This window comes from Electrophorus electricus, chromosome 3 (assembly GCF_041902795.1).
Source record: "Electrophorus electricus isolate QZ-2024a chromosome 3, ASM4190279v1, whole genome shotgun sequence".
In the NCBI taxonomy this organism is placed as follows: domain Eukaryota; kingdom Metazoa; phylum Chordata; class Actinopteri; order Gymnotiformes; family Gymnotidae; genus Electrophorus; species Electrophorus electricus.
Window position 1 is genome coordinate 32958736 of NC_137499.1, and position 27321 is coordinate 32986056.

Here is a 27321-nt window from a genome sequence, read left to right on the forward strand (position 1 = left end):
AAAATGAGGACATATATTCTGATTTATGAAAATAAGCAGAACACTTTCCACTACTGGTGAGGTGCTTCCCAGATAGACAGAAAATCTAGCGCTTATTCACAATCAGATTCATATTATGCTTATAACTGTATAAAGCAGACTGAAATCAGGTTGTAATGAATAGATTAATAGAATTACAGAGAAAAGAGAGCAGGTGAAAGGACAGAATATTAGTGGAATATATTAGTTAACAGCGAGTTCCAGGTGTGGTCATTTCCCCAAACTTCAGTTATTTCCTTACACGATTTGATGATAATCTGACTGGATTCACACAAAGCAATAATGACAATATGTCATACCAATGAATAAAGCATCACTCACAGAAGTTACATCAGTGAATCCTGAAAAAACAGCTTAAAATAGCTCATACCAAATATAGAAGCCAGTCACCTCATCTTAGGATCAACTCACCTTATAGGGAAAAAATTAGATAATAGAGAAATGCAAAATTCAGTTGAGATGATGGTCCAACACACTTGATGGGTAGTAGATAAATGGGGTAGTATGTAAAAAATGTTTTATATATATATATATATATAATTTATATAAAATTTATATAATTTATATAATTATATAATTTATATAATTTATATAAAATATATATATTTTATTTATATATATATATATATAATATATCAAGTTCAAGATACCCAGTTGCTGACAACAAAAGAAATTCTAGAGGAATAGATTGTGGTTTTCAGACACCAGCGTTTTCAATCAAATGTAAATGGGGAAACAACAGTTAAGAGTAGAAGGGACAAGAAGAAATGCGCCAAAATATGCATAAGAACTAAGCCCTCATATCCTCTTGCCATCAAAGCTCTTGTTTGAGAGCTACCACTCTGGTTCACCCTCTGGCCTTTCGATCCTGCTTTTATGTTTGTTTTTAGTTAGTTAATAATGGGCTATGTTTATATTTATATCAGCCTAATCTTTACCCTACAGTGAGCATGTGACTCTTGGACTTATCCTAGTAAAGCCCCTATGTGTTTGTATCCTGCCTCCACTCATATGCTATATATATAGAAATACAACTGAAACCACATTTCAGCAGGAAGCAATTAAATAGGAATTTTTTCAGATAGATACTGTGAAAATTAAATGTCTACAAAATCTACTGGTATTCCGAAATCCATAGAATTTAGGGGTAGGTTAAGGGGTATCTAAGTAGTTAGTGTAAATTATTTGTAGGCTACCATTTTCAAAACAAATTCAGAAGGCTAAACTTTCATTACGTCTTTACCCAACATCCCCACTTAGAAAATGTATACATAAAAACATGTCTTGTGTGGTTGATTTTACCATTAGGGTGAGGCCCCAGTCCTTATCCTTGATCTTCATATGAATGACACTGACTTGGTGTCTGCTGGTCACAAATAGAATGTGTTTTGCTCTGCTGCTGTCTATACCAATCGATGGATAGCAATCTCTCCCAAAACCATCACCAGCTGCAGAACAATGAGCTGACCAGGCAATGTTCCTAACAAAAAAACTTCATTGTTGAATTGGCTCTCTTTGTTTTTGTCAGACCAGTTATTTTGCACAGTCTTTACAAAGAACATTCTCTCAAAACATACAAGATATTTTCTACTGGAGCTGTCTTTTATTCATCACATTCAAACCTGTCACTCTACAATAGTAAAATATGATTCAAGGTGTGAAAGTTGTATCATACTCTCAGACTAAAATAATCTTACAAAATCTTAGAAAAGGAAAACTTAAGATGAGAGTATTTGAGTGACAAGATGGGCAGCAGCCATGTTGTCAGGCTGTGTGCAGAAACCATGTCAGCCCCTCCTTGTGTGTACATTGTCATGGTTACCCTGTCTCATCTATTTGTTTTGCTTCCATGTTTCGTTTTCTCCACCCATCATTTGTAGCATCTGTATCTTGTTAATTCTTATTAGTCCATGTATTTTAACTCTGCCTTGTTCCCTGTTTGTTTACTGTCATTGTTATTCCTAGTCACCGTTCGTATTCAAAGCCTCATGTATTCTATGCCTGTATTCGCTATTGTTCAGTGTTAGTTCTTATCATCACTTCTGTCACTGTTATAATCTACTTCCCCTTTTTGTCAACATGTGTTTGTTTCTCTTCTGTTTATTATGGATTCTCATACTCTTCGTATTAGCTCTATGACCCTGGACTGTTCTCATGACTATGATTCTGGATTTGCCCATTATAAATCTTGCACTTCTCCTCCTCCTAACCACTCATTGTTACACTCTTCCTGCTGCACCTTGTCTATAATCCCTTTGTGATTGACTGCCTCCACTTTGATGTAGGCCCCTATATGGCAGATTTAATGGATTTATTATAGTTGCCAAAAAAGAGATGATATGGTGATATGGGAAGCCTCACAAAAGGTTTTTAAACAAGTTCTCATGTAATTTAGATTTGCAATCTTATGTAGGACTGATTTTAATGACTGTTATAAAGGTCTCTTGTAAAGAGACAGACAAAAAAAGAAAATGGAAAAGAAATGTATGTAAAAATGAAAGAAAAGAGAAATGTCAGGTTCAGGTAATAGAATAACATAGCACAGAAAGGAGAATATTACTTTAGAATATCATTATACTTGTGCAATGGTAGGCTCAAAAATATTTTTCTTCAGTCTTATTCTTCTATTTTTGTACTACATAATATATCTAATTTTTGATATTTGTATACCATTCTTAAATCAAAACACAATGAAAGGAAATTTGGGAAACAGATGTTTTTATATGAAAATGCAAATTTATTACTCAAATCTACCATAATATAGATGATAAAGTAATAAGAATTATGTAGGTGAAGTGTAGACCTGAAGCAGAATCAATCCAACAGAAGAAGAGTCTAAGCAAGAATCAGCCTTCCAAAATAAACACAGACAGAAAGGTGATGGCACCAAAAGGCTTATGCATATATAAATTAATAGGGCAACTATTTTTTTAAATAAATGCATAATTCTCTGCATCACTGAGAAAGTATAGAATGCACCATAAATTAATTAATGCCAATAATCCATTTTTTAATTACTTTAAATCTAAAACAGAAAAAGTGTCATGGTCCACTGGACTTAATCTGCTTTTAGATTTTTTTAGCCCGCTGCATACACAAATATAAAATGACAAATAACTCTGTGATTAAAAAACCTTAAAATAAACAACTAAATCAAAATAATCTGATTAAGATTAATCCAACTGTATTCAATCAAAAATAATTGATGCACTTCAAAGCCCTGTTAAAAAGGAGAATGTTAGCCTTTACCCATTTGTAAAAGCTCGAATGCAGTGATTTCCTCATTCAAAATCTGTTTCCTTCCTGCTTTCTTTCATGCTGGACATCTGAAAATATAATGGCAATTTGCAGTGTTCAGGGGAAGAATCAGTTTTTGTTGTTAATGTTAAAATGTTTGAAAATAGTTGGTGAAAGTCTTAAAACATTGACTGGCCGCGGCTGGGGATTCAAAAGAACACTAATTCTTGCCACCTTATAATGTTTTACAGGTGTGACAAATTACATTTGTCTGAACCTGTTGGATTTTAAGACATGTTAAAACCACACAGATAAGCCACACAGAAAACATAGGAATGGTTTGGTGCAGGAATATTTTGTTATTATATTGACTTTCTGTAATGGTGAGCGAGATTTATTAAGGGCAAATCCAGAGTTGTAGTCATTATAGCAGTCCAGGGTCATAGAGCCAACACAGAGAGTACTGGGATACATTATAAACAACAAAAACATACGAAGGCAAACAAGGGAAGCAGGCTATAACATAGGCTAACATAAACGAAGGCTTTGAAACAGATGGGCTTTCATACAGCCACCAAACACAATGAACCAATCAAACACAAATGCACAGATTCAAATAAACAATAAACATCCAAGACACAGCAAACATGACAGGGCTTAAATACATGAACTTAACAAGGTAGAAATGAGGGACAGGTGCAAGCAATCAAACGAGGGGTGAAGACAACGAAACTATGGCATGGAACTAAAATACACAAGAAAGGGAAAACATAGAACATGGAAGCTGGGAGGGACTAACCGTGACAGTACCCCCCCCAAACAGTGCAACTCCAGGGCATGCAAAAAGAGGAACCACCTAAACCAAAACAGGAATAGGCCGAGACACCGACAGGAACAAAACAGGCAAGACAAGGAGCAGGGACAGGACCCAGATGAGACATAGGACCAGAAACAGGAGCCGAACATGGGGCACGATGAAGAACAGGCACTGGAACAGAAGACACAACAGAAGGAGACAATGAAACTGGGCCAACAGGAGCAGACAAAACAGGACAAGAACCAGGGGCAAAAGCACGAACTGACACAGAAACCGAAGGAACAGGAGCAGAAACAACAGAAGCAGCAGCAGGAGCAAATGCGGAAGTGGGAGCAGAACCAACACAAACTGACTGAGGATGAGAAAAGGGCCAGGAAGGAAGATGAGGATTACAAAAATGCAAAACAGACCAGGCCAGGGACAAAGGGACAGGAACAAAAACAGACACGGGCACCGGAACGGACGCACAGATGGGCACAGGGACAGAAACAAAGGGAAACACAGCAACTGGAATGGGCATGGAAACAGGCACAGGGACAGACAACAAAACAGGAGCAAAAACAAAACCATACAATGGAGAAGGCAAAAACAATGGGGCAGCAGGAGCAGGCAACAGCAAAGACACAGGAGGCATACAGAGAAAAGGAGACATGGGAACATGAAGCTTGTGAATAAGGAGGCAGGTCTGCAGACTTAGAAGAGACTGGCAAAATGGCAGCTTTTTGAGGCACAGGAGAGCTTCGAGGAGCGACCATGGGGACAGGCCTGGCACGAGGCACAGGAATTTGTGGAGTGGCTTCTTCCACTCCAGGAACAGGAATCTGGAAACAGGTCCAACAGGTCCAGATGCTGAGCCAAAGGAACAGACCTGGGAACAGGACATGCAGTGTCTTCCATGCCAGGAACAGGATCAGGCTGGGTGGTGTCCTTCGCACCAGGAACAGGAACTGGCAGGGCGATGACCTCTGCACCGGAGACAGGGACAGGCAGAACAGCATCATTTACACTGGGAACAGAGCCTGGCTAGGGGTCCAGCAGTGCAGCAGCTATTGCCCACCGCCGGCCCATGAGTTCCAGAGTGATCAGCAGAGGCAGGTCTGACAGGTCCAGATGCTTAGCCATGGGATCAGGATGGGCGGTGTCTCTCACGCTGGGAACAGGAACTGGATCAGGATGGGCGGCATCTCTCACGCTGGGAACAGGAACTGGATCAGGATGGGCGGCCTCTCTTGCTGAGAACAGGAACTGGATCAGGATGGGCGGCGTCTCTCAGGCCGGGAACAGGAACTAGATCAGGACGGGCGGTGTCTCACGCCAGGAACAGGATCAGGCTGGGTGGCTTGCAGGATAGCCATAGGTAGAGGTTGGGTGACCCTGGAGGAACACACAGACACAGAACCCTCTTGGTGGTTCCCAAGGCTCATGGGAGCGATAGGGAGCTCGCAGTTGCGCTTTAGTGCACACCGAGTGCCTAGCCCTGTATTGTCTGTAAATTCACTCCGCCTAATCACATCTTGCACTGAAGGCCGGTCCTCCCTGCAGCATTGGTGAAGACGGGCAGACTCTTTGGCGCTTACCTAGGATCTCATCGTTGTCGTCAAAATATACAGGATCCTGAAGCCTGTGTACCCGCAGTGCCAGGGGATTTGCTCTGTCTGGTTTGGTGACGCTGAGACATAACGAACTTGGACTGTGTAGAAACAGCCAGAGTTTCGTCCCAGTGGAACAACCACCTCCCAGTCTCGCTCTCTCGCTGCGCCCTTGTTAGTCTGTTTATTCTGTAACGGTAAGCAGTAAGGAGGCAGACGCATGTACGTTGAAGAGCAAGATTTATTAAGGGCAAATCCAGAGTTGTAGTCATTATAGCTGTCCAGGGTCATAGAGCCAACACGTACGGGGATACATTATAAACAAACAAAAACACACGAAGGCAATCAAACGAGGGGCAGAGAAAACTAAATTATGGCATGGAACTAAAATACACAACAAAGGGAAAACCTGGAACATGGAAGCTGGGAGGGACTCACTGTGACACTTTCATATTTTTTAACAGATGCAACAGATTGCTGCATTTAGCGGACATATAAACAGTTTGTTCAGGATCTTCAATCCAAATGAATTAATTCAGAAAAAAGTCTCTGCATATTTATTCCCTTTTACTGTGTGGGAACATTGGCCAGTTCTGTTACAGCATGCCCCTTAGGCAGCCACTACTTAGTTACATGCTTGACATCCAAAATATTACTTGAAAATGCTAAGCAGACTTTTCAGGTCATTGCATTGGCATGGTTTTCTGAACTTTAAGTCCTGTTTTAAATAAAGGTCAGGGTTTGTAGACAATTGTAGGCAATAAGTAAAAATATTGCCAATTTACTAAAAGGATTATCAGTTAAGAATGTTAATGGAGTATTAGAAGCATACTATTAATGAAAAGCATACACACTACAACCTATGGAGGTCCAGGTATCTAATTCCTGTGAGATAGAAACATGTTAGTACAGAGAGGAAAGAAGTTCTGTGCTTTACACTTTCAAATGGCTTAGATAATGCAGACTGACTCATTCTCTGGATAAAACATGACTTCATGGCTAGCAAGTGTTAAATTTATGAGCTCACTTTTCAGTTAATCATTCAGCCCAACAGTAAAATGTGACAAGTGTGAAGAACACAAGTGGGCTTTGGAATGTCTTAGACGCATGAAGAAAAAAGAAAATAAGTTAAAATCTGAAGAATGGCAACTTTCCATGGCAACAGCAACAATTGTTTCAGCATCAGTATGCTGCTTTCCAATGATTTCTCAGTTATTGGACAGAATGTGCATAATGGAGACCCATGAAGCGCTGAATTTGTGGTTAGTCAGAGAGAACTCGCTCGTAGCACATAGCCAAGAATTAACCCATTCAAGCGTGTTTGCCAGGAAAATGGATGTAAAGGAGAAAATAAAGGTGATGGTGGGGGTGAAGGCCAGCTCTCATGAAAGACAAGAAATACTACTAGTCAATCTGATTGGGCCACAATAAGGAGCCCTTGTTATATCAGGTTGCAGGACTTCCTTCATCTTCTGACACTTTCTTCTGCCCTTTGCATCTGCTGATTCTACAACACACATTTGCTTAAGGCTGGCAGACTTGGACAAAGAGGCCTTGTAATGAAAGCCCTGATCAGCAGATGTCCAAGAGCATCGCCACAGCTGCCTTCTTAACAGATTACCACTTCATTATTCTAGGACGGGCTACAAAGTGAGAAGTCATCAGTTTCAGCACTTTTTAACACATCACTCACTACACTGTAAGAGTATTTGTGTGGAGCTAGACCGTGGGGAGTAACAAGTGTAGCAGAAGAGAAAGACAAAGGGAAGGAGTAATTAATAATAGCCATCACACAGCTTAGCTTTATGCTAAGCATGGATAGCGATCGTAGATCTAACAATAGTGCTCAATCACTCAACAGTGCTCAATAGTGCTTAAGTATGACAGAGGTCTTTTGAAATGGAAGATTTTTTTCCACCAAAAGTCCTTCAAAAATAATGAGCTGAATGACGGTTGTAAGCAGCTGACAACTGAAAGGTTAGGGCCCATTTATTTGGAGTAGAGAGAAAAATTCTTCCATGTCTTTATGAACTTGGAGTGTCTCTACAGATTCAGCTCCATGGAGTTTTCAGGCTATTAAGGAGTACAAACCATGATTTTACTGGTTAGCATTTATTAATATGGTACATTTTTGTTGGACTAATGCCTTGTATTACCAGCATACGTGTATTGAGAACTCAAATATTTAAATTATGTTTATTTTCATTCTAGGTTCATGTAATAGTTAAAGGTCTGTATTAGGCTTCAAACCATAACGCTCCCAGACATGATAGATGACACGATAGAATGGAATTATTTGGCTTCCTGCATTTCCAGCTCATAAATGTGATCCAAATCATAGATCATCTATGATAATCCAAGTAATTATAATACACAAAAAAAAGCAATATTTCATACTACCAAATTTTCATATGCAAATGATTTAACAGTGCCAGTTTGCCATATCCCTACTCAGCTAAATTTTTAAACCAGTGTTTCTCAACTCAGTCCTCAAGGACCCTCAGACGTTGTGTCTCTTGGTTCTATCCTGGATCCAAATACAGATGATCAAGGGTTCTGTGCCACTGAGTCAATTATAGGGAAAAGAGTGTAAACAACTAAGTAGCTGAGCCTGCTTTAGAAGCAGTTCTCACTGCAATGCAGTCTGCAGCTGCTAACCAGTCCCATGCATCATTACTTTGGCCTAAAAGGTCGTGTATATTTTAAAATGTTCAGTTCATGCATATTTTAACATCAAAATCAAATTTTACAACTTGCAATTAAATGTTTTTGCAACTGTCTAGTAACAAACAGTAAATAAGAAATTTTAATATGGGGAATATATACAGTAAATATATAAAACACAACAACAAACACACTTACTCTTCACACCTTCTGAAATTTTCAAGATTTTTGTGTAATCTTTATAACCCTACATTATCTTTAATAGTATTCAGAATTTTCTTCAATCTACAACACATATAAATGAACCAAAAACAAAGCAACAATGCAACAATCCACATACACTGACTATTACCCAAATAAACCCAAAAGAAAACACTTTTCCAGAAATGCTGGAACCTGTCAGCCACTAGGTCACAGCTGTAGCTTTCTTAACTGCAAGGTGATATTATTCATATGACGTAAGGGTATTTCTTGTTGCTACTTCAGTGGGAATGAAAGAAAGCTCAATTTCGAACCCAGACCCCTCTACCATTCTGGAAATCCTAGAAATACATCAAAAGCACACAAACCGCCTACAGCCATATTGACAATTTTGCTCCCAGCATACTAGGTTTGATGAATTGAAAGGGGATGTTCACTTTTCAAGTTAATACCATATGATTTGACATTCCTGTGGTTTAATAATGCTTTAACCCTGACCTGGAATAGTAAAGAATTTGCTGAATTGTGATTCTGTAGCAGTTTCTCACTAGCTAACCAGTCATCCTGCCATTTACATCCATCCAGAGCACATGATCCTAATATGCTTAGGAGGACTGTCACTCACCTTAGTTCTACTCATCAGTCCTATACCCTAGGTCACCATTACCCTTCCCCTGAGTACAGATCACCTCTTATCACTTGCACCTCTCAATCATTCCCAGGTCATTTAAACCCACAGGTACAATTTACCATTCACAATTCAATGCTTTGCATTAGACTGCTTAGCAGACTAATGCTTGCTCATTCTGTAAGGTGGTCTCAAACCCAGGTCAGCTGGGTGATACCAACAGCCTACTGTGTGAGCAACCACACCCTAATAATGGTGGGCCCGTGTGCCGAACAGTTAGCGCTTGGGTCAGGTAAAACAAAAAGACCACACTGAGCGTGGAAAAAAGGGAGAACAAAAAAGGACGCCAGGGGATGAAATTGCAACCCCGATGCACTGGGGAAAACTCAAACTAAAACTTCCCAAACAAAACAAAACCGGCAAACGGGGAGGAACTTGAATGGCTAAGGGAAGCCTCGGGAGAGAGACAGACTCGAGAGGGAAAACTGGAGAGAGGAGGGGACATGTAAAAACACGGACACCCTTGCAACACAGAAGTGAGGTGTAGCATGAGAGCTCACAGACCTCAATACCTTAAGTTACTGGCTAGGAGCTTGGCTCAGAACTTTGGCAAAGACCCAGCACTGAATGACTGGGTCACTGGGCTTATGTAAGGTCTAGCCCAGCTGTTGGGTGTTAAGCCTGATTAGTGGTGTGGTTGACTCGAGGCCTCCCTCTGGTGGCTGGAGGGGGCCTCGGCCTGGTGCCAACCCTTACAGGATGTGACGGGAGGGGACCCAGGACCGCTCCTTGGGCCCATATCCCTCCCAGTCCACCAAATACTGGACTCCACCAGGAACCCGCTGGACATGCAAGAGACGCCTGACTGTGTACGCCAGTGCCCCATCCTTCATGCGCAGACCTGGCAGGTCAGAGGGGCCCACCAAACACAATACAGGCCTAAGGCAAGACACGTGGAAAGTAGGGTGGACACGCAACGATGGGGGAAGGGCAAGGCAATAAGAAACAGGGTTTATGCGGTGAAGAACCTTGAACGGCCCGATGTAGCGAGGGGCGAGTTTGCAGGTATAGCCAGATAAAGGCAGGTCCTTGGCCGATAGCGAAACCCACTGTCCTGGCCGATAAGACGCTGGTCGCCGTCTCTTGTCAGCATAATGTTTTTGAGCAGCCATAGCAGATAAGAGAGCCCTGCTTGCCCTCCACCAGGCCAAGTGGCAGTGCCTGACTGTTTGAGGACAAGCAGAGGACAAGCTGGCTTCTGCCCCCAACAACCTACAAAAGGCCCCCCAGAACTGGCTAGTGAATTGAGGCCTGAGGTCTGACATGATGTCGCTAGGCAGCCCATGAATACAGACAACTTGAGTAAGTAATAGTTTAGCTGTCTCTTTCACAGATGGCAGTTTCAGCAGTGCAATAAAGTGGCCGGCCTTGGAGAACCTGTTGATGACCACCAAAATCACAATGTTGCCCCTTGATAAAATCAAGCGATAGATGAGACCAAGGGCATGAATGGACAGCTAGTGGGTACAACAGACCAGCAGATGAGCACAGATGCGACAGGAGTTCACAAACGCTCAGACGTCGTGTTCCATGCATGGCCACCAAAACCGCCAATGGAGAAACTGAAGCATCCGTGTGACTCCTAGGTGCACTGAAAAGGGGGATGCATTTCCCCACTTGAGGACCTGAGCTTTAACCGCCTTAGGTACATACAGCCATCCCGGTGGGCCTCCACCTGGGTCTAGTTCAGCCATGAGAGCCTGACATACTGCCTTCTCAACCCTCCACTGGATTGGTGCTATGACACAGGCCCTTGGGACAACGTTCGAGGGCAGAGCAGAGGGCAGCGAGGATTCCCACTGGCGGGAGAGGGCATCAGGTTTAATGTTCTTAGTGCCTGGCCGGTATGAAAAGGTAAAATCAAACTGGGCAAAGAACAGTCCCCATCTGGCCTGGTGTGGATTAAGTCGCTTGGCCTGCTGTATGTAGGCCAAGTTTTTGTGGTCTGACCAGACCAGGAAAGGGTGTTTTGCCCCCTCCAGCCAGTGTCTCCACTCCTTGAGCGCAAGCTTGACCGCCAGTAATTCGCAGTCGCCCACATCATAGTTCTGTTCTGCTGGGGACAGACGCCAAGGGAAGTAGGCACAGGGATGCAGTCTTTTGTCCTCTCCTGATCGCTGGGACAGAACTGCACCAACACCCACCTCAGATGCATCTATCTCAACAATAAATGGAAGCTCTGCATCGGGGAGCCGAATAATAGGATCCGTGATTAGACGGTGCTTTAGTTCTTCGAACACCTGCTGGGCTTCGGTGGACCAGCAGAACTGACCAGATGCTTTCCTGGTCAACGCGGTCAGTGGGGCTGCAATTGTGCTAAAGCTCTTTACGAACCTGTGGTAAAAGTTTGTGAAGCCCAGGAAGCGTTGGACCAGACGCACCGAGGTGGGTCTAGGCCAGATTTCCACAGCCTGTACCTTGGCCGGGTCCATGCATAACGTGCTGTGGGAGACAATAAATCCCAAAAAGGAGATGGTTTGTGCATGGAACATGGACTTCTCCAGATTGACGAAGAAGTGGTTCTTGAGTAGGAGCTGGAGGACCCGCCTAACATGGGTAACATGTTCGTCTACCGTTTGACTATAGATCAATATATGTCATCTAGGTAGATGAACATGTACCTGTCAAGGACTTACCTTAAGACCTCATTGATGTACTGTTGGAAGACAGCAGGTGCATTCATCAACCCAAATGGCATGATGAGGTATTCGTAGTGCCCAGAGGGGTTGATGAGCGTCATCTTCCACTCATCCCCCTCCTGGATTCTCACCAAGTTGTAGGCACTGCGCAGGTCCAGTTTAGTAAAAATGGAGGCCTGCTGCAGCGTCTCAAATGCTGATGTCATGAGGGGCAATGGATAGCAGTCCTTGATGGTCATTTTGTTAAGGCCCTGGTAGTCTATACATGGGCATAGCCCACCATCTTTGTCCCGACAAAGAAGAACCCCACACCAGCCAGGGAAGTAGATGGCCGGATGAACCATAGGGCCAAGGACTCTCGTATATAATCGTCCATTGCCTGACGTTCAGGCCCCGAAAGGGAGAACAGGCCTGGGAGGAGGTTTATGGCCATGTCATGTGGGCGGTGGGGAGGCAATAGTTGGGCCTTCTGTTTGCTAAATGCTTCCCCGAGGTCCCAGTATTCCTGGCCTGCCACTCCCGAGTCCACGAATGCCTGGAGAGGACTCGGGGAGGACTGGTTAAGTCCGTCAGAAGTCCTCCCTCCTTGTCTTTTCCTTGGAGCTCAGGACAAGCTGGGCGGAGATGACCCAAGCTTCCGCAGTACAGACACCTCCCCTCCTGCATCTGAGCGTCGCGTTCACTCCGGGAAAGTGGTTGGGATCCGGACTCCCCCTGCTTGTCATGCACATGAACAGGGCTAAGGGGCCACGCAGCTCCGCGGGAGCCTCGACTGATCTCTGGTCCCCGTGTTCTGCACCTCTGCTGCACGCGATTGTCAATATGCAAGACCAGATCGATCAGGTTGTCGAGAGAGGCGGGAGTATCACGGTGGACCAGTTCATCTTTAAGGTCCTTACTGAGGCCCTGGTGAAAAGCGGCCATCAGCACTGTGGGGTTCCATCCACTCTCAGGTGCCACAGTCTGGAACTCAAACACAATCAGCCACTGCTCTTTTCCCTTGACATATATTAAGAAGACAGGAAATCGTCTCCCCTCCAGTGACTGGATGGTGAAAAGTTTGCTTGAGGGCACCAGTGAACACCACAGTGGAACATACATCTTTTTGGTGCTCCCAGACCGGGGCGGCCCATGCCAGAGCCCGCCCAGTCAGGAGGGAGATGTATGCCACCTTTGCTTACTCTGTGCGGATCGAGATGGCTGCTGCTCGAAAGCCAGTGAGCATTAAAGAAGGAACCCCCTACAACTTCCTGCCTCACAGGCATAGCACTCAGGGGCAGGGAGCAATGCCTCTGAGTGCAAGGTGGGCAGGATTTGGGCTGGCTCTGCTGCTGCCCCAGTCCCAGCTGCCTCCTGACTAGGGGCAGCCAGAGGCACTGGTGTTAGTGTCAGGAGCTCCGTCAGGGCCTGCAACTGAGAGAGAATCTGTTGACCCATGGCTGGGTCTTTCTGTAAGGTGGTCTCAAACCCAGGTCAGCTGAGTGATGATACCAACAGTCTATTGGGTGAGCAACCATGCTCTAACTATGGTGGGCCCATGTGCTAAACAGTTAGCGCTTGGGTCGAGTAAAACAAAAGGAAAAACTAAACACCATGCTGAGCGTGGAAAAAAGGGAAAACAAAAGGACGCCAGGGGAAGAAATGGCAACCCCGATGCACTGGGGAAAACTCAAACTAAAACTTCCCAAATAAAACCAGAAAACGGGGAGGAACTTGAATGGCTAAGGGAAGCCTCAGGAGAGAGACAGACTCGAGAGGGAAAACTGGAGGGGGGGGACGTATAAAAACACGGACACCCTCGCAGCACAGAAGTGAGCTGTAGCATGAGAGCTCACAGACCTCAATACCTTAAGTTACTGGCTAGGAGCTTGGCTCAGAACTTTGGCAAAGACCCAGTATTGAATGATTGGGTCACTGGGCTTATATAAGGTCTAGCCCAGCTGTTGGGTGTTAAGCCTGATTAGTGGTGTGGTTGACTCGAGGCCTCCCTCTGGTGGCCGGAGGGGGCCTCGGCCTGGTGCCCACCCTTACACATTCAGTCTGGCTTGATCTTCAGTGGAACCAAGCTTCCTTAGTTACATTGCTTTTGTGTTTGTTTTGCTGTTTTTGCCCTTGCAATTTTTTTAGGCATTAATAAATTGTCATTGCTGTTGGAAACTCATGTTCCTGTCTTCGGAGGGATGTCACACCACCACCACTACTACTACTATTTATAATAACATTATTATTATTATTATTATTATTATTATTATTATTGTTGTTGTTGTCTATGTTTTGTTTCTCTGCTTTTTCTTTGTTTCTTTCCATTTCTCTTTGTGAGGGATGCAAAGATGAACACTTAGGGTAGGCTGGGGTGGATATAAATGGATTTTAATGTCTACTGTGAATTAAGGCAATGTCTCATGAGTACACCAACATACATTTTTTATGTACTTCAAAAGCCCTTTGAACACATTAGCTGACGTAGCTCTGATGTAGCTCAACCCATACATTTTTAGGCAAATGACATGCAGCCCTCTGGGAAAATTAGGCTTTGCACAGATGAATACAATCCATTGCCCTCAGTATGGGCCAAGGTCTGTTGAATGTAAATGAGGTACATTTCAGGCAAAGCTAGTCTGTTCCTATTCTCGCAGTATCTGGTTTTGAGAAACCATTACAAAATTGTTCAGAAATGTCTTAGTTTTAGGAGTGGAGCAGAGCTCATTAAGACATAAAAGAGAACACTTGGCTAAAAGTAGTGTCTCAGTGCTCTGAGTTGTGTGCCTTATGAACTCTTTAAGCCTTAATGATATCTTGTGACTTCTTAAGTACATTTAAAGACACGCTCAACAGATCAACCATTTACGGCAAAGTACTCCTTAAAGCAACCAGCTTACACTGATCACCATTAACTGAATGTGTGAGGTGGTATTTTTACACTACTGTAATGCGAAATGACAGGCAGATGCAAATGCTGAGAAGAGCAAGATTTATTATGGGCAAATTCATAGACAGGGTCGGTAGAACAAAACATGAAAACCAGGAAAACAAATGAACAGGCTAACATAGAGAAACTATATGGAACAGGTTACAGATAAACAGGCAACAATGTGGAATATAGAACACTGAAAATACACATGGCAAGAGCACAGATAGAGGCTTAGTACAAAAGGCTTGGCACAGGTAAAAAACACAGAAGACACAGGGTTTAAGTATAAAACATAACAAAGTACACTGAGGAACAGGTGGAACTAATGACAGGCAGGGAAAACCAAACAAGGTGTGTACCTAACAGAACAAAAACAAAAGAGCACAAGGAATAACACTAGGAAGTAATCCAAAACAAGGCACATGACAGGGTTGCTGTGGGAACTACAATGGCAGGGAGGGGTGATCGTGACAACCACTTTATAAGGGATTCCACTAATTTTACTTTTGCTTCTGTAAACTACAAGTACACATTTCAAACAAAAACCTAAAAATATATGAAGAACAAAATTTAACACTATTGGTAATGACATTTTGTTCATGTAAATGTGAATTTTTCAGAGTGCAACATGGTTTCCCACAAGGTTCTGTTTTAGACCCCTTATAGCACTTGTTCATTGGTATGATGCCAGTGCCACTGCCAAAATTTCAGAGTTATGTACTTTTGAACTGGTTTTCAGCCAAAAAAATCAGTGTTGTTCAGGTCCATAAACTTGCCGGTTTGGAACCAAAGAATCTGTGACCCAAGTATCCGAAGGGCAGGGCCTTGCTGTCACATGTAAACTATTTCAGTGTCCAATTGCCAATATTTAGTCTGCTAATTAAGGTAAATTGCTCTATAATAACTTTATACATTCATAAAATAAAAATAAACATTTTCTTTGCATAGGAACATTAAATGAGGTCATTCTTCATCATCAGATATACTTTCAAATCAAGAAATATGTTATCTATTTAAAATAAATAAAATTCCATGGAAATCTTTTTAACTTTCATGCACAGGGAAAATGTTTAAGTGCCAAGTAAGCAGAATAGTATACTTTTTGAACAGATCAACATACAGGCTACATTAATTACCCTCTGCTAAAAATCACACCAGAAATCACACCAGAAACTGTTTAGTGCTTCAAGTCTCAAAGCTTCATACTAAAGATATTATTGCTTAGACTGAGATCTGCAATTATGTGGAATTATTTGATGAGTCTAATGGGTCTATGATTTGCGAACACCACAAAAGTCTACAGTAAACGTTTCAGTGCAAAAGTAACATTTCTGACAGCCCAACAAATGGTTGCCTTAGAAATATGCTCAGCATCACCAATGTTATATAAAAAATTCTTGTTAGCAAAAAAAAAAAAGCAACAAAAAGAACATCAACAAAATGTCATATGAACAATATAAGAGCTGAGAATATTGTGTGCAGAAAAACAGTAACACTCATAGAGATAGTCATCAGGAAATTATGAAACATCCAAGCAAAGTCTGTTCACCCTCTCTTTTGGAGAGTTCTGCAGAGGTGAAAACAATGAAAGGCAGGGATATACATGACATATACATAAATATGAGACAAGGGTGGAGACAGAAACCATGCTCATTCAAAGGATCTGGAATTACAGGCTTCAAGAGGGACACATGGAAAGTCAGTGACACCAGATTTTGGACAAGTAAGTCCAACTTGTAAGATAGCTGATCTTATTTGGGAATTCTGGACAATCTCTGCATAGTAGAGGAATTATAACCAGTTTGCTGGATTTTTGTGGCAGAATAGCCTTAGGATTTTTCACAGCTACTGATTGGCTCTTTCACACTGTCCATTGGACTGGGGGTGATAGTCAAATGTGAAACTAGCTGTTACCCCGATGTGTTCAAAGAAGACGAATGTAGCAAAACACATAATTTTATGAATTATTGAAAGAGGGCACCACCCTAAAATATAGTGAAAATAAATCAACTAGTTCTTGTGGAGTACCTAAGGTTTATTTACATTATATCAGTCTAATTTCTAAATTAGTTCATATTTTGTGCATTGACCAAATGGCAAATATATTTGCCACAATGACCAACTAGATGAATAAATGTGAAGTTTATTGATTAAGGACTAAAAGAATTCACTTTGTGAGACCATCTACTATAGTGAATTCAGTTCAGGTGTACAAAATACCTAACAAATGGCAACTGAAGGAGAAAAGAAAGGGGACTGAGGGGCTAAAGGAAACAAGTAAAAAAACAATAATGATAATAAAACAGCCAAAAGGAAACAACTGACATCAGAGGAACTCTTTAGCTATGGTGCTAACTCAGCTGAGACTCTCCTATCCAAAGAACTACCGGAGCTAGCTTGAAGGGAGGAAATTCCTATTTCTGTTATTATATAGACTAACAAGTAGAGAAAATATTAACCTAGACAAAATTATCTCTAGGAAATACAATTTGCTATAGACACCCCTAGATAGCATATGAATGGAAAATATAGCTCTTATTTTAGTTCAAGGGACAGTTGTCAAAAATTGTTGGTTCACCCACGCAAGGGAGTCAATGGAGTTTAGGTGTGGCTGTGGTTGGCTGGAAATAACACCTGAGCCCAAATCTCTGCACCATTGATGACCCCGCACCAAAGCTTATCACAGGCTGGTGAGCCTGTGCTTCACCGAGAGCGTAGAGCTGAGATGGATGGTTCCTTGACTTCACAGGTGTCAATACGAGAGCATATCCTAGACATAGCTTTGTAGAAATCTAAGGTTGGCTAATTAGCACTAATTACTGTTGGCCAAACAGGATTAATTCTAATTCTACCAATGATGCCAAAACAAAAATCTGACTTGGGCAACTTTACAGAAATTTGGACACCAGAGGATGCCAGCTACCTCAGCGCAAGATGGACCTCCTAGCTGAAAGTGCGTAGGCACCTCTTGCGCTGCTGCCTGGATCTCTGGATATTGGGGAGAGGACTGCAACCGATGTCTGCATCCACTCCGGAGGTGGAGGGGAACAACCCTGGGAATTTCTTGGGGATGTGGGCCTGTGGCGTTCGGGCCAGGGCTGAGGGGTACTGATGTGCTCCACGAGGACCATAAAGAGGGCGGTTTTGTGGAGCCAGTGGGCTCTCCGGCTGGCAGGGCTGAAGCCTGAGTTCCTCCCCCTCCGTGGACTCGCCAGTGAGACTGGAGGGGTCCACCCAAAGCCTTGGAGGCAAGCTGCCTCTGGGGTGCTCCTAGAGTGGCTGGTGAAGGGAGAACCATTAGGTGAGGCTGCACATCTGGAATTGGGGTGGACGTACACCCCTGCATGTCCATTGAGGCCGAGGACATGTTTGCGGCGCCTGGGCTGAGGGTAGGTGCTGCGTCACAGCACCTTATGTGTTTGTGTAAAGGTACTCTTGTTTGTGCGCATGTGCGCCTTTTGTGTGTTTACAGGCGCAACATCACTAGGAGCGTTCTGGGCTGTCCTGAGAGAGGCAGGGACACTTTGTGAGCCGCACCCCTTGGGGATTCTGTCACGGGATGCTCCCCCCCCCCCCATGAGGCACATGGTACAGTCTGCCGCGTGCAGGGGGATTCACCCTTGTCTATAGCCACACCCCCGTGATGACACGCACTTGCATGGGGTTTATTGTTGAGTGTTTGTTCGTCTATTTAAACCCCCATCAGTGTGTGCCTCGGGGTTGGTAATTGTAAATGTAAATGTAGTTGTAAATGTTAATGTTAGTGTTGGTGTATGTTAACCCTCGTCGAATGTTCACGTTGTGTAAAACCTTCTCATCAGTTTTCATGACTACTTGATATCCATAAGGCTACGTTCGATGTTTTAGAATGTTTTGGTAGGACCAGCGCTAATGTTGGCATTAATTTCCTAAAACATGTAATTTCCTAATTTCCTGTCCTAAAACAGGGAATCTGAAAATTTGATATTTACCCTAACATAGATTAAATAAGGCAAACTTACCATTTCCTCCTTCCAGTTAATGTATTGATAACCTCTGCTGTACACTTATCTCCAACGAGGCCCCTTAGCAGAGTTGTTATCTACCCTGGTTTCTGGTTCCTGTTCACCCATCAACGGAGACCATCTCTAGTTCAAGTTGATCCAACTTCTTGAAGTTATGCTGGCTTTCCCATGTTAATCCCTTTTCCTTCAGCTGCTTTAGCTTTACAATGACAAAAGCAGGGTTTGGATCATTACTACATTGCAGCTTGATATGGCCATCTCCACCACATCTGTAACAGTACCAAGGTCTGGGTCCGTCATTTGGAACGACCATGTTCTTGAAAGCTGACTATACCTTTTGACTTCTTGGAGACTAAGCTAAGTGCTTTTCTGGGATTTGCACAGCCACATGATTCTTCTGGCCCTTTGCCTTATCCTTCTGGATGAATTGTGTGAGCTGTGTTTCTATTTCAGCTAGTTTCCTTAGGCCCTCTACCTCAGTGTCTGATTTAGCATTCAAATTCACTGATGATAACTGATCATATGCCTCTTTTCCCTATACACAGGCACATTGGGAATGAGAATATAACTATTGCTTAGACCCATTAAAATGTTCCTTCATTCATCTTACTTCTGAGGCTTCCTTGTCCTCCATGCAAAGCAGTAAAAAGAATTTGGGAAAGGTAGGTGGATTTAGTTTCCTTTGCTGCAACTGGATTTCAGATACTGGCCCATTATCCCAGCAGCCCCAACAAAAGTTTGAGCAGCTGGCAGGATCAGCTGCAGTCACACCACCTCTCTCCAAAATGGTGTTCAACGTTACTTGTAGCGTCTGGAGATAAGATGAGTGCTTTTCTCCAATGTTGTAGAATTTCATATAAAGATCACCCCCATTTTCCACAGTACCATAAGCAGAATCTAGTAATTCCAGATACTGTACTGAAGAAGAATCAAGAGGTAAGTGTCTGATCATATCAATGGCAGGTGACTGAAGACTGTCAAGTAACCTCCATTACTTGTATATATCAGAAGGTTGAGTGTCTCTCAACAGGAGTTCAGCATTAGATCGCCATGTCTCCTAGTCCATTTTGTGGCTCGAATGTGGGCAGCACCCAGAGAAAGGTCACAATCTCAAGAGTGCATTTGTCTGCACTGTGGGTTCCTCGCCATGTGCTCAACAATATCTTTTTGCAACCCAGGTGGATTGAGTTTGTACATGCTCAGAGCAGGCTTTGATTGACCCCTATGGGCTGATGGGGGTATAGGCTGGTTGCAATGGGGTGTGTGCAGTGTCATCACTGAGCTATGCTGAGGACTCATTTGTTCTGCATTTCCCAGATAACCAGTGACACCGGTAGGCATTTTGGATTCAAGCTGTCCTCTAATGTCTGGGTCATCCATGTCAACAGCTTCACTAATGCAGGAAAGTCAATCTCAAACATAAAGTCTACACTCTCCTTCGCAAGCTTCCTCAGTTTCTTGATATGGGTATGTGTGTTTGCCACACCAACTTTATGTGTATAAACACTAGCTGGAGCCTTGATGTAGAACATTTCATTGGTTTGGGTTCAACTTGGAAGGCTGTATGGACAAGCTTGAATTGTCTTCATTTTGGCATATGCGTTTAAGATGCTAGTTAGGTTTCTGGAATCTAGGACCATTCCTGGATGGTTCACCAAGTTTCTTGTCCTGTAACACCTGCTTGCTAGGAATCCCTTACTAGAGTGTGTCACTAGGCCAGTTCTGGGGCAGTGAGGAGTGGTGCAGATAGTGAACTGAATGGAGTTCAAGAAATTATTCTGAGATTTAAAGAAAAGGGCTCTGTATACAGGGTCTCATACACCAACAGAGAACATTCAAAATGTCAAAAAAACATGAGTAAATAAAATAATAATATAAAAATATGATAATAATAATAATGAAATGAGTGAATAACAATGAAGTGATCCATGCCCAGGATTTACCAACAACTTGAGGTCGGGGTTTGTATCTATTCCTGTTTAGCGTTTTGACTAATCCTAGTAGTATAGATGGGGAATAGATCGGTCTTCTTCAATTAAAAAGTAAACCTTTGTCCATATACAGAATATGAACTCCTGCTGAGTCCAGTCCTACTGTACTCACAGGAATGGGTTATCACAGATCAACAGCAGCTAGGCATGACATCCATGGGGTTGGCTTGCCATCTGGTGTCCACAGTTTGCATCTTCCACTGTGAGGCACAATGCATACAATGAGAGAACATAGAAACATCGGATAAGGACAAAAACCTTTATTAATGTTTTCTCACATCAATCATCATCAATATAATACAACAGAAATCAATGACTCACAGATAACATCAACCATTGAGCAATTGGTGACTAGTAACTACTAGACTGCATGCTATGTAAAATGGCACAATGGTGATTACTGGGATACATGATCAAACAAACAAAACACACGAAGGCAGACAGGAGAAGCAAGTTATAACAAAGGCTAGGAAACATAAAGGCTAGCATAAACACAGAGGCGTGGAATACAAACTTAAATATATGCATATATGGGCTTTCAAAAACATTCACCAAACACATAAACACAATGAAGTCTAACAACCGCAATGAATGCATAAATGCAATGAAGTAAACACAACAGGGTTTAAATACATGAACTTAATAAGGTAGAAACAAAGATGGTGCCGGTGAGGTTGGCTGCCATCACGACTGCTCCGTGCACACCTGGCACTTTTTTTGCTTTTCATTATCTTCGCTCTTTTCGTTCTTCCTGCTATCCCTGATATCTGCACAGCCCTTCTCTCTTCGCCACGACGCGCATCTCACACAGCAGAGATGCTCTTATTTCTCTTAATCTACATAGCACTCACCTCAAGCCATCTCTAACTCCGGACCCAAGATGGCCGACGGAGATCCTGAGGGAGAACAAAGCACGCAACACGAGGAAAAGGCCTCGAGGAAAGCCAGCCGGCGTCAGGAACAGGCTGAGGGCTCGGGCACACCGAGCTTCCTTACCTAGCATCCTGCTAGCCAATGTCCAGTCTCTGGACAACAAGCTCGACGACCTCCAGGCCAAGATAAAGTTCCAGAGGGACATTTGGGACTACAACCTCCTCTGCTTCACTGAGTCATGGATGAACCCAGCAGTACCAAGCCACGCTATCCAGCCGGCCGAGTTCTTCTCTGTTCACTGCATGGGCAGGACAGCAGATTCGGTGAAGTCGAGAGGCGGTGGAGTGTGTGTGATGGTAAACAACAGCTGGTGCAACAATGCCAATGTTGTTACTCTCACCCGCTCCTGCTCACCCAACCTGGAGCTGCTCACCCTCAAGTTTCATCCTTTCTACCTTCCTCAGGCGTCCAACACGGACACTGCACTATGTGAACTTCATGAGGCTCTCACACAGTTTCAGGCACAACATCGGGATGCTGCATTTAGCATGGTTGGGGATTTCAACAGTGCTAACCTCAAGTGTACAGTGCCCAACCTTTACCAGCACGTAACCTTCCCCACCAAGGGAAATAGGACACTCGGCCACTGCTACGCCCCATACAAGGACAGCTACAAGGCACTAGCTCATCCACCATTTGGTAAGTTGGACCACGCCGCCATCTTCCTCATACCAAAATATAAACAAAGGCTGAAATGGGAAGCTCTGGTTCAGAGGGAGGTCGCACGTTGGACAGACCAATCGTCGGCTGCTCTGCAGGACGCTCTGGATGACACGGACTGGGACAGCACTGATGATGTCAGCAAATTTATGGAGGCAGTAATAGGGTTTATTGGGAAACTGGTGGACAACACGATTCCAAGAGCCACCATCAAGAAGTTTCCCAACCAGAAGCCCTGGGTAGAAAAAACCATCCACGAGGCTCTGAACTCTGGCACTGCTGCCTACAATGGGGGGATCATCAGCGGGAACATGGATGAGTACAAGTCTGCAGCATACAGAGTGCGCAGGGCGGTGAGGGAGGCGAAGCGACGCTATGGGAGGAAACTAGAGACACAGTTCCAGCAAAGTGGCTCTAGATCCCTATGGCAGGGACTACAGATGATCACAGACTACAGGAGCCCATCCTCCGGACTGATGAGTGCGGATGAGATTCTGGCGAAAGGGCTAAACACGGTCTTTGCTCGCATCGAGGCTACATCTAGCAGCGCTAATGCTAACAGCGCTAATGCTAACAGCGCTAATGGTGCTATCGGCGCAGCCGACAGCACATGCGCAGAGCGCACCATAGAATAGTGCCCTTTCATCATCACGGAGAGTGACGTGAGGAGAGGGTTTAAAGGAGTGAATACCAGGAAGGCGGCAGGATCAGACGGTATCTGTGGGAGATTCCTCAGAACCTGTGCAGACCAGCTAGCCTCGGTATTCACTGACATCTTCAATCTCTCCCTGATGCTCAGTATCGTCCCATCCAGCTTCAAGCGATCCACGATCGTCCCCGTCCCAAAGAAACCCGGACCCTCCGGCCTCAATGACTACCGCCCTGTTGCCCTCACATCAGTCGTGATGAAGTGCTTTGAAAAGCTAGTCAGAGACTTCATCACCTCTTCACTGCCAGCCTCCATGGACCCACTGCAGTTTGCATACCGCCACAACCACTTCACTGATGATGCAATTGCATATCTGCTCCACACCACACTGAGTCACCTGGACAAAGGGAGGGGTAATTATGTTAAAATGCTGTTTGTCGACTACAGTTCAGCATTTAACACTATCATTCCCTCCCTACTCACTACTAAGTTGGAGGATCTAGGATGGATACATCCCTGTGCGACTGGATCTTCTGGTCTCATCCTGGTCTCATGCACCCTCACCCTCAGCACTGGAGCTCCTCAGGGTTGTGTGCTAAGCCCCCTGCTCTACTCACTGTACACCTGCGACTGCGCAGCCACTTCCAGCTCCACCATCATTGTCAAGTTTGCTGATGATACCATCGTCATGGGCCTGATCTCGGACAATGATGAGAGGGCCTACCTGGAGGAGATTAAATACCTGGAAAACTGGTGCCAGGGAAATAATCTCCTCCTAAAGGTCAGCAAGACAAAAGAGCTGATTGTGGACTGCAGCAAGAAGCAGGAGTGGCACTACCAACCTGTGAGGATCAATGGAACCATGGTGGAGAGAGTAGACAGTTTCAGGTACCATGGAGTTTATATTTCGCAGGACCTGTCCTGGTCCAGCCACACCAACTCCCTTTCAAAGAAGGCTCGTCAGTGTGTTTACCACCTCAGATGCCTAAGAGACTTCAGACTGCCCTCCAAGGTATTGCGGAACTTCTACACCTGCACTATCGAGAGCATCCTCATGGGGAACATCACAGTCTGGTTTGGGAACAGCACCAAGCAGGACAGACAAGCACTCCAGAGGGTGGTGCATTCAGCAGAGCGCATCACTCATACAGAACTTCCTGACCTGCAGACCATCTATTACAAGGCCAGGACCAAGGCCAGGATTGTGAAGGACCCCACCCATCCCAACAATAGGCTCTTCTCTCTGTTGAGGTCAGGGAAGCGCTTTCACTCCCTGAAGACCAATACAAAGAGACTGAAGAGGAGCTTCTTCCCACAGGCCATTCAGGCCCTGAATCAGGGCAACTGATAAACTGTGGGGACCACCACCACCATGTGACTGTAAATCTGTAAATTTGTAAACTGGAATGGTACTTTGTGTACATACACATACATCCATATATACATTGTACATTGTGTATATATACATATTATACATATATTGTACATAGATTGTTATATATTTTCTGTATTTTTGTATATATATATTTCCTTATGCACCCCTGTTTCTTTCCTCAGTTTGGACAGAGCTGTGTATGACTATATACATGACAAATAAACCAAACTTGAAACTTGAAATGAAGGACTGGTGTAAGCAATCAAATGACAAGCGGAGAAAACGAAACTGTCATGGAACTAAAATACACAAGACAGGGAAAATACGGAACATGGAAGCTGGGAGGGATTAATTGTGACAGTGTAGTCTTCTTTTTCCGTTTCACCCAAACTACCTTTTCTTAGTGTGTGACCCCTTGTGATGAAATTAGTAGTAAACGACTGTGATTTGACCTGGTTTGCATATGTTATGACACTAAAGGCATAACCAAATACTTGTAGTCCCTCTCAGATTTAGGATTAGATTATAAGAATTCTGGAGGTAGTTTGGTGTAAAACTAGGGATGAGGAGAAAAGGATAGGCATACTTCTTTGTGTTCTGATTCAAACCCCAGTAATCAATACACGAGTGAATGCTTCTGTGCTTTTTCATCACAAAGAAGAAACCAGATGCAATTGGTGAGGTAGAAGGCTGATTCAACGTCTGAGCTAGTGCCTCCCAGATGCCTTCATGGCACATTCCTCCTCGAGCCTTGAGGAGAGTAGCTTTCTTTAAAATGTCAACAGGTCAGTCATATGACTGATGCAGGGAGGGTTTACTGGCTTTACTTTTACTGAAAACCATAAGGACACTATATTCAGGGGGAATACAAGACTGATCCTCAGGTAAGGGGTTTTCTATAGAGGTGGAGTGGATGGACAAGGAAACAGCTGGAGTTTTTGTGACAGAAAGGTAACTCTGTTATAGTATAGTACTATACTATAATAATAGGATAGTAACTCTGTCTCAGACCAGGAAATAATAGGGTTGTGCTCTTCAAGCCAGGGCATGCCTAGAATAAAGGGAAATTTAGTCTGCTTCATAACCAAGAATTTTATTAATTCATTATGGACTGGGTCTGCTCCTGTTGCTGCTCTTTGTCTTGCCCATTCCATTCCTGTTTTTGTGTGCCTTGGTGCTGCATGCTTGGGGGTGGGGGGTGGTACTGTCACAATCAGCCACCCTCCTAGCATCCATGTCTCCATGGTTTCCCTGTCTCATGTCTTTGTTTTACTTTACTTACTTATTGTGTGCACATTGGGAACTGCTGAGAGGGATTTGTATCTGTGTGTTCCTCTAGGGTCACCCCACCTGTAAAAGTGGCTGTTCCTCAAGCCACCCTATCACTTCCTGTTCCCGGCATGAAGAACTCCGCCCAGCCAGTTCTGGTTCCCATTCCCGGCATGGATGACACTGACCTACTTTCCAAAATGAAAACTGGTGAACGTTAGTCTCTCCCATCTGAAATGAGTAAACTACAGTAGAATGGGGAGGGTTTGTTTTGCAAAGCAGACTGCATTTCCAATACCTTCTCTGTCCAGAACCACCTGAGTCCCTGAAAGTTTGTTTTTTATTGCAGTTTATGGAGGGGAGAGCCTTGCAGTGGGAGGACATACTAATGAAACACTGAGCTGAGGAGATGAGAACACCACCGAGTAGACGGCATCTCTCGTAATGGAACATGCCACCTAGCCTGTTCTGGACCTCGGTGTGGATGCTCAGACTGCGTCAGGCACGCTCATGGAGGCTCAGACCATGTCAGGCATGCTCGTGGCCACATCCCCTGCCAGACCTGCTGCTGATCATTACCACATCCCAGGACTCATTGCTAATAGCTGCGGCACTGGCCACCAGACTTGGTCTCCTGTGCGGAAGAAGCCACCAAGTCTGTTCCTGTTTCTGGTGTGAAGGATGCCAGCCAGCGTGTTCCTGATGTGACAGAAGCCACTCTGTCTATTAATGTTCCTGTGTTCCGTAGCAGGTCTGTTCCTGTGGTCACATCTCGGGGCCTCACGGACCCACCGCTGTACGTAGCAGCCATGCCTCTGGACATCCTGGATTTGTCGCCAGTCTCCTCCATGTCCTTAGACCTACCGCCTGACTCGCAGGCTTCAGGTTCCTTACCTATCCCCCCTGCCCCCCGGGTCTCCTGTTGCCTCCTCTTGGTGGTTCTTGCCTGTCCCGCCCCAGCCTGTGTGTCCTGTTGCCTCTGCCCCGTAGTTCCCACCTGTCCCACCCCGGCCTGTGTCTCCTGTTCCTTGTGGGCCACCCTTGTCTCCTTTTTTGCCTGTTCCTGTTACCCCATTGTTTTTGTATTGTCTGTCTCTATGCCCGTTTCTGTGCCCATTCTGGTTCTGTGTCTCCCTTTGCTTCTGTCCCTGTGCCCGTCCTTGTGTACGTTCCGGTGCCTGTGTGTTTTTGTTCCCGTCCCTGGCCTGGTCTGTGTTGCGTCTTTGTTTTCAGTGTCCTTTTATTCCTCCAGTGGGCCCTCATCATTTGTTGACTTTTGGACTTGTCTCCTTGTCTTCCCCCACAACCCTTTTGTCGTCCTAGGTCTGTTTCTGTTATGGGTTCTGTTCCTGCTTCCGCTTCCATGTCCATTCCTGGTTCTTGTTCTGTTGTGTCTGGTCCTGTTCCCCTGGTTTCTGTGTCTGTTTGCTTGTCTGCTCCTGTTGAGGCTCTTGTTTCTGTGTCTTCTGTGTCTTCTGCTCCTCTCTCTTCAGTTCCTTTGTCTGCCTCAAGTTCAAGCTTGGTTTATTTGTCACATAGTCAAGATGTGAACAGCAAGGTACTTGAAACTATCTACTCTCTCCACCGTGGTTCCACTGATCCTCACTGGTTGATAGTGCCGCTCCTGCTTCTTGCTGCAATCCACGATCAGCTCC